Consider the following 8354-nt stretch of genomic DNA (forward strand, 5'->3'; position numbering starts at 1 on the left):
CTCTCTCTCTCTCTCTCTCTCCAGATAAAACTGAAATTCGGTGAGAGGAGCTCAAAAGTCCATAGGGTCCAAGCATAAGTCTTCGGCAATTTCCAAGGAGGCCCAAAAGGCAGCCTGAGTTTCCATCATTGGCAGCAGGGATAGGTAAGAAGTGCTAGGTTCACGCAGTGGGATGCCACGTAGCAGATAGAAGCAGTAGATTAGCAACACAAGTGGCACTAGTGCCAGTAGTAGGACTTGATCATGGGCTCCTCCTGAAGACGGCTTCTCAGCTCCAGCAGATGGTTGCCCTGTGGAAATAAAGCCTATGACAGATACAGCAGGATGACTCGCTCTGCATCTGTCCCTCCTTCCGCCTCAAGCCTCCCTGAATTGCAGAGGCTGGAAAAGTAAAATCCACCTTTCTCAGCCTCCCTTACAGGTTCTGGGTATGGTTAGAGTCTGCCATTTAGATGTGCTCATAGGAGGCTCAGACCAAATTAAATGGAGATGACGGTGGAGTGACCGTGTTGCTACACTGTATTGCTGCTGTGGTTCTGGCCAATGCAGAGCCACTAGCAATAATGGCAGTTCCCCGTCCTGAGCTGTGGCTCAGGTGGTAGGAACCTGGAGTGAGCAGTTGAGATAGCATCTGGGTGTGTTCCGAGTGCTGTCCCTGGGGGTCAGCCTGTAGCCCACTCCCCCATCAATTTCCTAAGCACTTGATTCCCTGTAATGTTTTCCTGCTTAACCATAGCTAGAACATTTTTTATTTGTGTATGTGCTTCAGAATTTCAATGATTTGTAAATAAGGACTTACATAAAGCACCTAAAGTTTTCTAACCCTGGCTTCCTCACCTACAAAATGTTTGTGTGAAACCACTTCCCACGCAGTGGGAAGGATTCCATGAAATATCATTTGCAAAGTGTCTGTCATATAGCAGCTGCTCAATAACCGACAACTTTGTGCAGCTTAAAAAGCATGGGTTTTTAGAAACTGGGTTCAAATTATGATAATACTGCTTACCAGCTATGTGACCACACAAAACTTTCCGCAGCCTCCGGCAGTGTGGATGATAAAATACCTAGTGCTGCATGGTCTGTTTGTTTGTGTGCTGGTTTTGGTGAGTACTGAAGAGCTAACATGTACAAGGATGCCTAGCATGGTGCTTGCATGACACATAGTTGTCTCTTCCCAAATGTTAATTTCCTCCTTTATCTCCTACTTCCTTCCATTCATAGTAATATTTAATATGCTTTGCTGATAATGAGGATGTTTGGAAAGAAACTAATGAGGTAAACAGTTGTAAAGGACACATTTACACAGGGGCCATTTGTTCCCTGTTAGGAGACTGACAATTTTTTTCATTCCATAATACAGGAAATAAAGTGGTATCTGTCATTTCAGGAGGTGTGTCTGGGTGCTCTGGAGACTCTTCTGCTGCACCTCTTCCCTGCCACCAACCGTCCTTCCTCCTGCTACCAGAGCCGTGGCTCAGCTCTGCTTCAGGAGATGGGACTTGTGCTCTGGGCATCTGAGGACCTGCCAAGTGAGGTAAGAGTGGGCTGGGAAGCGGTAGCCCTCTGATAGCCTTGGCAAAGTGCTAATAAGCTAAAAGGAGGAATGGATGATGGTGGACACATAGCAGGTCTGTTAGTTTGTCAAAAGTCATAGGAACCCGGTGTTATCTGCGGAAGGGTGGGGTCAGGTGCAAAGCAGGCATATTGAGTGGGATCAGAACTAGAAAACTGCTGGTAGAATAAGGAACATAGTAGTCATTTTAGGGCTATTGCTACCTTTTCTTGCTGTGAGATATACTTCTTAGCAAGAAGTGAAACCAGTGAAATCCATTGAAATATATTTGTAGAAGCCATCAGTAGACATTTATGTTGAGTACTGCCCACAATATGCTCCAGCAAGCTTTGGAGGGGAGAACAGTGTTTTGTTTTTATTAGTTTTTTAAATCCCTTCCAAACCCTATCAGTGGTGATTAGCACATGACCTGTAGTTCATTGTTAATGTAGGCAGGGCATCTTCTGGAGACGCTTGGCCATTTGACAAACATCTGTGGAATGCCCACTGTCCCCTATATTCCTGCCAGCAGACTTGCTAGAGTTGGAGGATACAAAGTTCCTGTACCCAAGAAACTGACATTCTAGAGACAGAGGCAGATGCAGGCACCCGGCTAACACTAACGGAGTGCCTACTATGTTCCTGCACCTGTCAGCTCTGGGGATATAACAGTATGACCTGGTCCCTGCCCTTAAAGATGTAATAGGCTGTGAGGGTGGGACAGTGGGAAGGAAATGTCAGGTGGACAGGCAGTTGCAGTCTGGTGTGGGTGAATGATCCAGGTGTGAGCAGGAATTATCCAAGTGACTAGGAGGGGGTCGTGTGTGTGTTTTTGTTGCTGAGGGTGAGGAGAAGCTATTTCAGGTGAAGAAGGTGCACTTTGTACAAGAAAGGACATGGAGCCCCACAGAGCTGAGTGAGCTCGGTGTTGCTGTAGGGTAGGGGACAGGCTGGGAGGCCTTGATAGGAAGTGAAATTTCAAGCAAGTTGAGACTGGATCTTGCTAAAACTTGTTTGTCGAGCTCACAACCTGAATTTCATTCTGAAGGCAATGGGAAACCAGAGAGGTATTTTAAAAATGGATTGAATCCATTACTCCTACAACTATCTATTGAATATTAATTATGTATCCATTTGCTGCTGGACTAGATACTGGAAATCTGATGATGTCTAAAACAATTTTCGTCTATGTGGGGTTTATGATCTAATATGAGAGAGACAAATTAAACTAATTTTTTACAAGGAGAATGTATTAAGGTAGTGTTTATGTAATTAAAGCATAATTAAAATCATAACATACTCCACAGTTACCCAAGATACATATAAAGCTATTAAATATGACATGTGCTGTGAAGGGAGCTCCAAGTTGGCTGGTGGTAAAATGCCAAATAATGGCTAATAATAATAATCACAGACATTTGGTAAGTGATCATTATGCAGCTGTCATCCTGCTTCATGTAGATTATCTCATTTAATCTTCAAGGCAATCAGATGAATGAGTTTCCTTTCCATGTAGGGACATAGGTCTGACTCTAAGACTTGTACAACTCATTGAGGTTGCATTTTGATTTCATCTTTTGCTAACAGCAACTGTGATAGTAGACTGGATAATGGCCACCTGAAAATGTTCCCACCCTAATCCTTGAAACCTGTGAATCGGGCACCGGTTGAGCGGCTGAGCGTCTGCCTTGGGATCAGGGCATGACCCAGGGGTCCTGGGATTGAGTCCCACATCGGGCTCCCTGCATGGAGCCTGCTTCTCCCTCTGCCTGTGTCTCTGCCTCTCTCTTTGTGTCTCTCATGAATAAATGAATAAAATCTAAAAAAACCTGCGAATATATTACTTTACATGGCAAAAGGGACTTTGCAGATGTGATTGCAATGGGGAGAGTGTACTAGATTATCCAGGTGAGTTCAATGTAATCACAAGGGACCTCATAAGAGAGAGGCAAGAAAGAGAGAGGGAGGAGTAGAGAGAGGAAGGAGAGGCTGGAGGATATGCTTTGTAGATGGAAGAAGTGGCCGCCGGCTGCCGTAAGGCCTCTGGAAGCTGGAAAGGCAAGGAAATGGATTCTCCCTTAGAGCTTCCAAAAGGAACAAAGCTCTGCTAACACATTGATTTTAGCCCCTAAGAACCATTTTCATTTTCTGACTTCCAGAACCATAAGATAAATTTGTGCCATTTTAAGATTGCAGTAATGTGTTACAGTGGCACTAAGAAACCAGTAAAGCAAGGTTTGGAGGTACTTACTTCACAACAGCTGGATTAAAAGCCTTACATCATTAACACTCCGCTTTGCCTAAGAGGGCAAAGTATGTCAAGTGTTTTAGATTGTAGAAGATCTGCAGTTGGGGGAAGAGTCTGAAATAGGAGGATGGGAGGAAGTGGGAGAGAGGATGCTTCTGATGCGGGAGCATCAGAAACAAAAACGCAAGGGCAGAGGTTGACATGAAGGCACGTGTAGAAGGGGGTTTTGCAAAAACCACCAGGCCTATACCGCAGGGCCAGAGTGCGACCTGGGGCTGGAACTTGGCTGTAGTCAGGCCATGGAGCTGGACCTCGGCAGTGAGGAGCCATGGGAGGACCTCAAGGGGGCTGTGACACAATTAGGCAGCGTTTTATGAAGAATTCCCTCCATGGGGGGGAGGGGGAGTGTGGGAGGAGAGGGGCTGGGCCACTGCCTGACCCTATAATCTAGCCTGAACCAGGCCAGCAGTGGGAAGGGAGAGAGTCTCCCTGTCCTAAGGCACACAGAGCTCCACGGTCCCGTATCCTGGCAGTTCAGTGTGGTCCCCAGACTTTGGCGGTGTCCTTCAGACCTTGCAGGGAGCCCTTAAGGTTCTTTTTTTTTTCAAGGTTAAAATTTTTTTCATTTCATTTTTCCACTCTCACTCTCTCACAGCACATAGTAGAGTTTTTCAGAGGTTCCAGGTGTGAAATCACGGCCGACTCAATGCAAAAGCAGACCTCCTCTCTCTTTTATTAAGTAAGACATTAAAAAGACTTGTTTTGGAAAATATTATTTCACAAAAATGCTCTTTACACTAATATATAATGACTTGTTATTTCTGAATGCGTATATATTTACACATCTTGGTATTAATTTATAATATGGTATATATTGACAGGTATAAGCCATGTAAACAATAGCTCTTTGAGATCTTCACTAATTTTTCAGGAGCATAAAAAGTTTGTGAGACCTTGAAGTGTGAAATCTGCGATTGTACGCAAATCTCTGGGCTTGTGTCTGTTTATTTGGGATATATTACTAGATGGAGGCCTTTTAAATCCTGGAAGAGGCGAGGCAGATATGGCTCTTCCCAACTGGTTGAGGAGGCTCTGTGGGATTGAGTTGTGTGCACAAACGCACACAACTTGCACGAGTGGAATAAGGGCTGAAAGGCATGTGTTTCTGCCCAGGAGAGCCGGGCCTGCCGGAAGGAGGCCTGGGGAGGAGGCCTCAGGCTGCAGCCTGCCTCCAAGGGCCAGGGTGCGCTCCAGGCTGCGGCTTCCCAGCCGTGCCCAGCGCCCCCTCTAGAGGCTGGAAGTAGAAGCCACGCCAGTCTTGTTTTACCTTCCCGCTGCAGCAGCCACATTTCTGTCCCAGGAGTTTGAAACTCCGGGCTCCCTGATGACTCGGAGCAGGCGATGCACAGCAAGCAGAGCTCCGTTTTCTTGTGAGGAGGCTGTGGAGTCTAGAAACACTGTGTTTCAGTGATGAAAGGGCTGGACCTAAATCTTCGCTCAGATTCAGTCCGCAACTGGGGCTGCTTGATCTCTGTGGGTTTCAGTTGCTTAGGAGGAAATAGTCCGTATGACCTGGCCATAAAGATACCCCCAGCTCCAGCAGCCTATGGCCCTAGGTGCCCAACATCCCCGTGGCCCATGCCATAGGAAGAGATATCAGGGAGAAGGCTCGGTTTCCTCTCAGGACTCTCCTTGCATTCATGGGTTTAGCTCAACCTGCATCTGACATTAGGATGCATCTGCGTGATTACAGAGATCACAGATTCTGTCCTTTAGCAAATTTATTTTTTATGAACTTTTCTGCAATTGATCCATTTATTAAGCAAACAAGAATAAGCTGGCGTTGACTGAGATGAGGGTCAGGCAAGTGGGTCAAGGACTAAGTGTGTATTTTCTCACTTGATCCATACCCCACCCCTGTAAGCCAGGTGCTACCTTTATTGCCACTTTACAGAGGAGAAAACTGAGGCCTGGTGAGCTTAAGTAACTTGCCAAGATCAGGAAACAACCGTGTGGCAGAACCAGAATTCAAAGCCAAGCAGTCTGGCACAGTCACGACACGATACTAGCCCCTAATAATGAGAGTCTGCGGTTTTTTGAGGATTTGCTGTGTCCTTGGAGATTTATGCATATTATCTCATTTAATACAGTGATTCTGTAAAGTCGGTATTGTTATCTCAATTTTAAAAGGAGGACACTTATTCTCAGGTCACCAAGTACCAGAGCTGAGATTTCATCTCTGCGACTTCAGAGCCTGAGCTCTTCATTTTTATTCAGAACCATCTGTGTGCCAGGGAAAGATGGGGAAGACCAACTGAGTCCACAAGGAGCTTCTGTTATAGTTTCTGGTGGGATAGTAATGGTCGCAGACATTCACTGAGCACCTTTCTAAGCCTTGACATGTATGGACTCAGTCCTCACACAATCCAGTGAGATAGATCTGATTACTGTTCCATTTCACAGATGAAGAAAAAAGCCGTGGAGACAGAGGGGTTAAATAAATTGCCGGAAGTGTCTCCCACTTTTGGTAATGGTAGAGTTGGGCTCCAAACCCAGGAAGCTTGGATCCAGAATCAAAGTTTTTAGCCACTACATTATCCAAAGCACGAATAATTCCCACAGAGATGAAGGGGCCACTGGCAGGGGTTGAGGATGATCAAGGGGAACAAGCCCAGCCTGAAGAGAGATCCCAAGGAGGGGAAGGGGGTGTCCCTCCCTGGGCCCTGTTGCCCTGTGGCCCTGGCTTTCCAGATGTCTATCCTACTGCTATACTTAGAAATGATGTTTCCTCCTCAAATCTAAGGGTTTAAAAAAAAAAAAGCAGAATTCAACACATTTCCCCAAATCTTTCCTGAAATGTCTCTTCCTTGTCCATGTTATCATTCCTTCACCAGCAGAACCAAACTCCGATGGATAATTTGTTGGTGTTAGAGAACTGTATTAAAGACTCTAAGATGTTGCCTCGTCCACCACGAGCAAGAAGGAGTGATATGATCAATGAGACCGTTTCCGTGGTGGGAGTAGTGACACAGGCGCTCCACGTGGTCTGAAGTGGGCTCCGTCCTAAGGAAGGGTCCCGAACTGAGGTCTGCAAGCAGGCGGTGCTGACGCAGGCCCCGAGCCGGTGCGAATGCCCAGGTCAGTGGTCCGGGGCCGAGAGCCTGGCTGGTCGGGGACCGAGACGGCGGGCGCATAGTGCGACAGGCCGGACTTAGAGAAAAGGGACTTTTGGGTAAGAGGAATTAGCCTGGGGCACTAGAGTGAGGTTGCCAAGCTAGAGGGAGGCTGAAGGGCCCAGAGGAAAGACAAGAAGCGGATGATTCCTTGTTTGAGAACCGTGGCCGGAAGGCCTTAAGCCCCCGAATGGTACGCAGCCAGGACAAGCCAGACGCACCCTGAGGGTTTCCCTGAGCGCTGGGGCTCCCTCCCCCAGAAATACAGGCCGTAGTGCCTTTCACCTGGGTAGGATAGGGTTCTGGGATAGGCTCCAGTGGGAATGAAAGAATCCCGGGTGAGTGAAGAGAGGTGAAAGAGGCCATCTGGACCTAACTTGCGAATGGCAGTGACCATGGTGAGGGAGACCGGACACAACAGGAACCTGAAACAATGACAGAGCCGTGACTGCCTCACGGAACCCGTGGGTGAGAATGGGCTTGGGAGCTGGGAAGCAAAGCATTATGCCAGGAATGCTCCCTGTCACCTGGTTCTGCTTCTCGACGCTCGTGTGCTTGGTTTTGTCCTTTCCTCACTTCTTAGCCCACTTGTTAAAATGCAGCTGCCTTGGGTCCCAGGTTTTCATGTCACGGTTCTGAAGAGTTTATGAAGACTTTGGGTCTCAGTTCCTAATGCGGGGAGCAAGAACCTGACTGGCCGGCCTTTGGTCTGTTGTCTACCCCTGGGCCAATCAGCTAAGACCAGGAAGACAGGGCAAACGCATCTGCTAAATGCTCATCCCCATGGATGCAGGATGTAAATGGGGTTTGTTCCTAGGAAGAGAGACTAGAAGTGGTTGTGGACTAGGAAAATACCCCACGTGGTATCTGCTAAAGACGCAAGGGTTTAAAGGTAAAACACTGGAAGACACCAGCACTGATTGGGGGTCAGACAGGGGAGATGGAGAAGAGGAAGTCTCCAGGTGGTTAGGAGGAAAACCATGAGAGGGAAATCGTGGGTGCTGAGAGAGAAGGGAGTTCATTTAAAGAAGGAGGAAGGCAGAAGGGATCAAGAAGGATGAGCAGTGTCAGAGACCATTTGATTATAGAAGGTCCCTGAAAGCCTTCTAAGGAGCACCTTTAAGGAGCATGTTAGTGAAGAAATCCTATTTCTCCAGGTTAAAGATGGAGTTGGTGGTATTTTTATAGGTAAACACAAAAGTATTTAGTGTTAACTGTGCTGTCAACTTTGGAAAAAGAGTCCACCTGCACTGTGTTGAGTTGGCATTATTCAGAATTTAACATATATTGCCATAGAGATAGGAAGGTTTTTCCCCAGTCCTTACAGGGGTAACACACCATAAGAACTATGTAAGGTCTTATCAACATGGCTTAGGTTATA

This window comes from Canis lupus, chromosome 8 (assembly GCF_048164855.1).
Source record: "Canis lupus baileyi chromosome 8, mCanLup2.hap1, whole genome shotgun sequence".
NCBI classification, from domain to species: Eukaryota; Metazoa; Chordata; class Mammalia; order Carnivora; family Canidae; genus Canis; species Canis lupus.